Genomic DNA, 9,587 nt, shown 5'->3' on the forward strand with positions numbered 1-9,587 from the left:
TCCTACTTTGGAACTCAAACCTCTTCCTTCACATTTGAGGTATGAGTTTCTTGGACCCAACAACACATTGCCCGTGATTATATCCGCCCGGTTGACGGATGAGCAAAGACAGAGGTTGATGGTGATCTTGAGAAGATACAAAAAAGCTATTGGGTGGTGTATTGCGGATATCCAAGGGATTCCGCCCGGTGTGTGTACTCATAAAATTCAACTTGATGAAAAATGTGAGCCAAGCGTTGAACATCAAAGGAGGTTAAATCCTCCTATGCAAGAGGTTGTGAAGAATGGGATCATCAAGTGGTTAGATGCCCGTGTAGTGTACCCGATATCGGATAGCTCTTGGGTGAGTCCGGTTCAATACGTGCCCAAAAAGGGTGGAATCACCGTTGTCACAAATGCTAAAAATGAGTTGATCCCTGATACGCTCAAATTACACCTATTAATGGCGTAAAGCGGACGTTGTCAAATATAATAACCCAAACAAAGTTGGGGTCGAATCCCACAGGGAATATGGAGAGAAAAGGGTACTAATTGTATACGATACTAGTCTTTAAAGGCTTTAATCCTATTCCTAATAGTTTGAAATATTTGTTGAGTAATGTAATTGAATACTTTGACTTGAATTGTACTTAATGCGAGAGAGAGAGAGACTAAGGTTGTGTTCCCCATTTTGATTAGATATTATGCTTCAGGTTTCAATGTGATATACTTCTAATGGTTGTTTTAAGAGTATGCACTTGATCTCTTAAGGACTTCCTAATGTTTCCCAACAGTTAGGCCGTATTTCCTCTTTATGATTTTTCTAAATGTAAAAGAGTTGAAATCGAAGAGCGACCAATAATGCCAATTTAGACTTGGTCTTATCCCTAAGTTAGTCTATTAAACGAGGGTTAACGCCCCGAGTCATTGTTACTCAATCTTACCTATACTGACTCTATTTCCCAAGAAAAGTAAGTATAATGGCTTAGGCTAATGCTTGCAATAATTACCCAACACTAATGCACAAAGATAGAATAAATATCAACAACCATTATGCGTATATCAATAGTAGAAACCCATTCACTTAATACCCATCATGGGATCCACAACCTTAGAATTAAAATTAGCTACTCATCATTTTGGTTAACAAAGAAAGCTTAAAAGTTAACATAATATACTTACGATGCTAATACAATATGGAATGAAAGTGAAGTTGGTGCTTTAAATGCTCCAACCACTTCAAATATTCAAGACTTAAGTTAATGCTCCAAAGAAAATCAGAAATATGAATTAAAACCCTAACTTTAAGTATTTATAGGGCCAAAAATCGTGCTAAATCTCTGGACAAAAACACCCTTACGCGGCATCGTTACGGATCGTAACACAGGTTACGGTCCGTCCTTTGTCAGCTTGATTAGGTCAATCATCACGGCTTCTTGCGACGGACCGTAGCACAGGTTACGGTCCGTATCTTCCAGCGGATCATGGCCTCAGTCTTCAGTGGCCAATGCGTTACGCCCCGTAACCTGAGTTACGGACCGTCCTTCTGGGCGTAACCTGTGACACTACTTAGGCAAACTTTCTGGAAATTTTCCTCAGCTTACGGTACACGTTACGGCCCGTAACATGAGTTACGGACCTTCCTTTATAACGAAATGTATCTAGATCTTTCTTTCTGGTACGGATCACGTTACGGTCTGTAACTCGAGTTACGGACCGTCCTTTTGCTCCAAGTTGTCCGTTTTTCAGCATTTCTTATCATTTCCGTTCCTTAGTCAACCAACCCTACAAAACACCAAAATAACATAAGAAATGATGTAAAAACACTTAAAAACAAGCAATACTTCTAGTGACAAAGGCATAAAATGTGCCGAAATTCACGACACATCAATCCCCACTCGCAAGGTCACCGGATGGCGAGTCTGCATGGATTATCGTAAGTTGAATAAGTAGACCAAAAAGGAGCACTTTCCAATGCCATTTATGGATCAAATGCTTGATAGGCTTGCGGGAAGGGATTATTATTGTTTCCTTGATGGGTATTCCGGGTACAACCAAATCACCATTGCCCCCGAGGATCAAGAGAAAACCACTTTCACTTATCCTTATGGGACCTTTGCTTTCAAGAGAATGTCGTTTGGGTTATGTAATGCACCCTCAACATTTCAACGTTGCATGGTGTTTATTTTCTTCGACATGGTTGAGGAGTCCATTGAAATCTTCATGGATGACTTTTCTGTGGTTAGGGATTCCTTTGATGAATGCTTGGAGAATCTTGCCCAAGTATTGAAACGATGTGAAGAGACAAATTTGGTTCTAAATTGGAAGAAGTGTCTCTTCATGGTTAGATAAGGCATTGTCTTAGGACACAAGATTTCGAAAAAGGGTCTTGAGGTTGATCAAGCTAAAATTGAGGTTATTGTTAAGCTTCCTCCCCCAATCTCCGTTAAAGGTGTTCGTAGCTTCCTTGAGCATGCTGGGTTTTATAGAAGATTCATCAAGTATTTCTCGAAAATAGCCAACCCTCTATGCAAATTGTTGGAGAAGGAGTTGAAGTTTGTGTTTGATAATGCTTGTTTGAAGGCATTTGAGGGTTTGAAAGAGAGACTCACATCGGCTCCTATCATCATTGCTCCGGATTGGTCTCAACCCTTTGAGTTGATGTGTGATGCAAGTGGATTTGCCATGGGGGCTGTTCTTGGCCAAAAGTGTGATAAGATCTTCCACCCAATTTACTATGCAAGCAAGACTCTAAACGGTGCCCAAATGAATTACACTGTCACAGAACAAGAGTTGCTTGCTATTGTGTTTGCTTTCAAGAAGTTCCAGGCTTATTTGTTGGGAACCCATGTGATTGTTCACACCGATCATGCAGCTCTACGTTACCTCATGACAAAGAAAAATGCAAAACCGAGGTTGATACGTTGGGTCCTTCTCTTGCAAGATTTTGACTTTGAAATCAAAGATAGAAAGGGTTGTGAAAATCAAGTGGCGGACCACTTGTCTCGTCTTGAAGAGGGTGGGCGTCCACTGGATGGCCCAAAAATCAATGAGTCATTTCCGGATGAGCAAGTAATGGCGGGGTCGCATGACATGATCTCTTGGTATGCCGATTTTGCTAATTTCCATGCAAGTGACATCATGCCGGAGGATTTGAACTTCCACCAAAAGAAGAAGTTTTTGAGTAATGCACGGAAATTCTATTGGGATGAGTCATATCTATTCCGGGTTTGCGCCGACAACATCATAAGGAGGTGCATACCCGAAGTAGAAATGATGCCCATCATCGAAGCTTGTCACTCATCACCGGTTGGTGGACACCATAGTAGTGCAAGAACGGCGGCTAAGGTTCTTCAAAGTGGCTTTTATTGGCCTACAATCTATCAAGATGCACATGACTTTGTAAAAGCCTGTGATCAATGAATTCTTGAGGTTGAATTGTTTGATGTATGGGGTATTGACTTTATGGGTCAATTTGTGAGTTCCTACAACAACAAGTACATTCTTTTGGCGGTAGACTACGTGTCTAAATGGGTGGAAGCCGTTGCGCTCCCTAATAATGAAGGAAGAAGTGTCACCATATTCTTGAAGAGGCATATTTTCTCAAGATTTGGAACCCCAAGGGCAATCATTAGTGATGGGGGTTCTCATTTTTGCAACTGGGTATTCAAGACTCTTCTTGAGAAGTATGGAGTAAAGCATAAAGTTGCCACCCCATATCATCCCCAAACGAGTGGACAAGTTGAAGTCTCAAACAGGGAGATCAAGAGCATACTCTCTAAAACAGTGAATGCTAACCAGACCGACTATTCAAAGAAATTGGATGATGCGTTATGGGCCTACCGAACGGCTTATAAAACACTAATTGGTATGTCTCCTTACCAGCTGGTGTTTGGCAAAGCTTGTCATCTTCCGGTGGAACTTGAACACAAGGCATTGTGGGCCTTGAAAGAGTTGAATCTGGATTGGAGTGATGCCTCAAACTTGAGGACGGAACAACTCAATGAGCTTGATGAATTTCGACTTAGAGCTTACACTAGCTCTTCACTCTACAAGGCCCGCATGAAGCACTTTCATTATAAGAAGATTTTGCAAAGAGAATTCAGCCTCGGGGATCGCTTATTGTTGTTCAACTCAAGGCTCCGGTTGTTTCCCGGAAAGTTTAAATCTAAATGGTCCGGCCCGTTTGAAATCACACAAGTGTTCCCACATGGAGCAATTGAACTTGTTTGCTCAAGTGGAAATAAAATCAAAGTGAACAGGAAAAAGGTGAAACATTACTTGGGATCTCAGAATGAAGCAAAGATTATCGAGGTCTTCCTCCTCAATGAGCCATGAATAGGCTGAATAGGTACCAACGTCGTGCTGCGACGTAAAATCACGCGCTTCTTGGGAGGCAACCCAAGTTTCATTTTCATGTGTTTGTTGTTTTTACTTTTGTGATGTGTGTCTAAGTGTGTATAAATAAATTGTGTGCACAAAGAAGAAGAGTTGGGAAAATGCCAACAGGCATAACATGCTGCAGAATATGCCACTCGCATGTCGTGCCTACTGCAGCACCTACGCCTCGCAGGTGATGCAATATTTCATGCCATGAAAGCCAAATTCTCTGTCAGCAGATGCGAAGAACTGGCACAACATGCGACTCGCATGTTACACATGCTGCACCACCTGCGAGTCACATGTTGTGCAGGTAAGTGTGATTCACGGGTCGAACCGACCCGACTCGAATTTTTGTGTTTTCAAATAAAAGAAACGTAACTGATGTTTTCATCAGTTACGATCTTCATTTTCCCTCTCCCCCTCCTCTTTCTTTCCTCCTATATCATCCCATAATCCCACTTCACTCGAATCATTCTTAATCACATCACAAATCTTAAATAGTGTTTCCTTTTCTTTTACCCTGACAAAGATTTCAAGGGTTCCAACTGTCATCAACTCTCAAGGTATGTCAACTCTTCTCTTCTTTACATTAGGTGGTATCTACAAATTGCTCAATCCCATGTTATTATCATGCCCTACCACTTGGTGTAATTAGTTAGTTGGGTAGATTTATCTTATGCATTGTGTGGGTTGTTGGAAATTGATGAACAATGGGGAATTCTTGAGTACCCATGCTTGTGTAGTCCTTCTAGGAAGTGGTTGTTGATGCATAATTAGATAGCGACTGGGGAATTCTTGAGTACCCATTTGTTGTAAGAATTGATAGTTGATGCATGCTTGCAACTCGTTTGATGAAATGCCTAAAAGAACCTGTGAGTGTTTGGATGTTGTGGAAATATGATCATTCGCCAACAATGGGGAATTCTTGAGTACCCACGGCACATTACCTGTAGAATAGGACCCATGATGCCCTCTGATTTATAAAATTGACATTGTCTTTTATGAGGGACGACCATCGAACATAGGCGCGAGTAATTAAATAGCTTTTCCCAATGATAGACGGGGTGACAGCCCTCTAAAGGAAAATAGTTACATGAGTATGTTCTTGTGTGTGTGCATCTGTGTTGTGTGTTTATATTTAAAAAAAAACAACAAACAAATTCCTTCAGTGCCTCACCTGCGAGCAGCATCTGCGATTCGCATGTTTAACATGTGAATCGCACCTGCTGCAGCAGGTGTTGACAGTGAAGAACAAGAATCTGGTCCTTATTGTGTAGCACCTGCGACACTACCTGCGAGTCGCATGTCACACATGCGACTCGCATGTGGTGTTTCTGTTACACCTCGGAAAATTTCCCGTTGGTACGCAAGTAAATGAACTAATGATGTGTGCGAGGAGTGCGGGTGTATAATGTTTCATGGGAAATGTATGTAAAGGGATGTGGATGATTAGAATGAAAAGTCGAGAAATGAGAAAAATTGAAAGTTGGCAAAACTGCCCAGTGGTCGTATAGTGCAAAATACGGACCGTAAAGTGCAATACGGTCCGTAAACTTGACGTCGTAAACTGGCATGTCCAACTTCAACTTTCTGCCAGCTGAGGAAATGGCTAAATACGACCTGGTGGACGGACCATAAAGTGATTTACGGCCCGTAAACCATGGTCGTAAATCACCATGCATGCAGGCCAAAGTTTCTGGTTCTGCTTAAGCTTAAAAACGACCACGAGGGACGGTCCGTAAACTAAAATACGGACCGTAAACCTCCATGGACGACCACTGTTCACCCAACACAGATTTTCCAATTCATTAAATATGAGGATCAAGACTTATTTTATTTCATTACAACATTACACCACTTCTCTCTACATTTATTATATGAGTTTTCAAGGATTATAAGCCATCAATAACATTAAGACAAGTGAATCAAGGATAAGGAAATCATCAAGGATCATCCAAGTCAAGAAATCCAAATGGAGAAAAACTAGGGTTTTGCTAAAAAAAAGAGTATTATCAACCAAAGCTTGTTCCTACAACTTCTAAAGTAAGATTCATGACTTTTACAAGATGTTTAAGGTATTGGAGAATTAAAATACATGGATTGTAGAAAATGTGGTCAAATAGGTCATGAATGATGAATAGTGACATTTTGAGAAATAGTTTGAATTGAGATATGAATGTTGTTGTGTTGTGATATGAATGTGTTATAAATGGTATTAAGATCATGAACTAAACACTTTAGACGAATGGACGAAGATGGGTGTTATGACCATGAATGTGGGTGGATTAGAGGCAAATTGAGGAATCTAGATAATGTGGATAATGTGAATGACTAATGGCCATTGTTATGATATTAATGAAGGTATAAACGCTAGCATTGGAAGGGAACGTGCAAGTGTAGAATAGTTCGACGGAAAGGTATGTAAGGCTAACCCTTCTTTCATAAGGCATGGTTCTTGGCCAAATTCCTAAATTCCTCTATATGAGTATGTTGTCTTCACATGGTTGACATTCCGAGCTCATAAGCTCACGACCCTTGATATGTACTATGATTATACTACGTTCCTCGTATGACGAGTAAGTCTATAATGTAAATGTAACGATAATGATGAGAATAGTAATGATGATGAGAGTAAAATGAGACTAGAGATGCTTACGAGCTATGATATATGTGTATGTGTGCCTATGAAGGGCTATGATAAGACCCCGAGCTTATGATGCCGGGTAAGACTATATGTATATAACTATGTATAAAGTATGTATATGATTACGTAACGCGCGCGCACTTCTGCAGAAGGTACGGATAACCCTGATGCCTTGGTAGGGCCAGGTATGTATGATCTTGAGCCTTGGTTGGCTAAGTATGTATGAAACACCGATCCTATGAGGTCGGGTATGCTGTGTAAATGCTATGTATGTATATAAGTGTATGGCTATGTATATAATATGAATATGAATGTGATAAGACTATGTATAAGAATACGAATAAGGACATGTATACGAATATGAGCACAAGTATGGTACGAGTATTATTATGGGATACGAACGACGATGTATGCAAGTAAGCGATAAGATGATGATGATATTACTGTCTCCCCTCCTATGCTATCTTCATATGATATCTATTATGCTTCTATATTGATGTTGATCATGCTTTACATACTCAACACATTCTTCGTACTGACGTCCTTTTGTTTGTGGACGCTGCGTCATGCCCGCAGGTGCACAGGGAGACAGACTTGATCCATAGCTGCTTATTCAGAGATTGCATAGCAGAGCTTCATTTCTTTCGGAGTCGTAGCTTTTAGGTACTTATTCTTTTGTGTATATAAAATTGTGGGCATAGCGGGGTCCTGTCCCGCTCATACAATATGTCATACTCTTAAAGGCTCGTAGTCATGTGTATGTGGGTAGAGATGTTCGGCCATGTCGGCCCATGTTTTGTATATCTTTTGTTGGCCTCGTCGGCCTTGTACTTATGATGTGTCATAGATGCCTATGATATGTTAAATGATGATGATCGTCTAATGGGATCAATATGATTAACGATAAGAAAAGCACGAATTGACTTATGGTTCACCTAGATGTTATGTTATGTATGATACGGGGGTGCTCGGGTGGGGTAGCACCGGGTGCTCGTCGCGGCCCCCTAGCCGGGTCGTGACAAAAGTGGTAATAGAGCAGTTCAGTCCTAGGATGTGTCTACGAGCCGTGTCTAGTAGAGTCTTGGTTATGGGTGTGTTGCGCGCCACACTTATAAACGAGAAGCTGCAGACATTTTAGGAATATATGACCTTCTTTCTTCATAATAATCGTGCGATAGAGCTATGATGAAAGAAATTCTTGTTCCTAAATCGTGTGTTGTGTATTTCAGAGATGCCTAAAAAGAAAAAGGCTACAGCAGCCCAAAAGGGCAAGACGGTGGCAGAAAAACGGGCTGAAAGAGCACCGCCACCGGTAGTAGAGGAAGATGAGTCCCAGAGTGCGGCTCAATCTCAGTCCTCCCAGACAGTGCCTATTACTGAGGAGCACGTGGAATCCTCAGCCCCAGCTCCAGCTCCTCTACCGAATGCTTCGGGCCAAGACGTGAGAGAGGCCATTAATTTGTTGACTCAGTTGGTTGCGGCCCAGACTCAGAGGCCAAGCGCTGGGCAAGGTGACAGGACTGTTAGTGCAAGGGCCCGTGACTTCATTGCCTTGAAACCCCCGGAATTCTTTGGGTCGAAACTGGAGGAGGATCCCCAGGACTTTATTGATGGTATGCTAAGGACGCTCCGGTTGATACATGCTTCAGACACCGAATCAGTGGAGCTAGCGTCATATAGATTGAGGGATGTCTCAATCCAGTGGTATACGGTTTGGATGGATTCGCGGGGAGCCAATGCACCTCCACCGGTATGGCAAGAGTTTGTTGATGCTTTTCTCCGTCATTATATGCCTCCGGAAGTTCGGCGAGCTAGGGCCGATAAATTCTTGAATTTGAGGCAAGGTAGAATGAGTGCTAGAGAGTATAGTCTCCGCTTCAATTCCTTGGCTAGGTATGCTTCGGCCATGGTAGCGGATATGGGCGATCGGGTGCACCGGTTTGTGAAAGGCCTAGGGCCACACTTGATGGATAAATGTTTGACTGCGTCCCTTCAGGATGGCATGGATATTGCACGCATTCAGGCACATGCTCAGGAATTAGAGGAACACCTACAACAGCGGAGAAATGAACGTGAGCAAGATAGGGGCCATAACAAGAGGGCCAGACCTTCGGGTTCGAGGAGCGAGTCCAGGGGCGGACACAGACAGCAGTTTCCCAGCCATTCAGGCTATTCTATGACCAGTACACCTCCACAGTTCACGGGGCAGAGATTTGACAGATCTACTCGTTCCGAGCCGAGTCAGGGTTATTCGGGGTCTCAGTTTAGAGGTGATTCAGGCCAGCCAAGGCCACCCCTACCACGATGTTCTCAGTGTGGAAAGTTGCATTGGGGTCAGTGCCGATCAGGTTCAGACGCTTGCTATTCATGTGATCGGCCAGGCCATATTATGCGTGATTGCCCCTCAGTACATGGTAGAGGTAGGACCCAGCCATCAGGGTCGGTAGCCGGAACTTCGGCATCTGTACGCCCTACGGGGCCAGGTTCACATGCGCTAGTCGGCCATAGTAGAGGTAGAGGCAGAGCTCCCAGTAGTAGTGGTCCTCAGCACCGTATTTATGCTTTGGCTGGATGCCAAGAT

The sequence above is a fragment of the Lycium barbarum genome, chromosome 7, assembly GCF_019175385.1.
Source record: "Lycium barbarum isolate Lr01 chromosome 7, ASM1917538v2, whole genome shotgun sequence".
Taxonomy (NCBI): Eukaryota; Viridiplantae; Streptophyta; class Magnoliopsida; order Solanales; family Solanaceae; genus Lycium; species Lycium barbarum.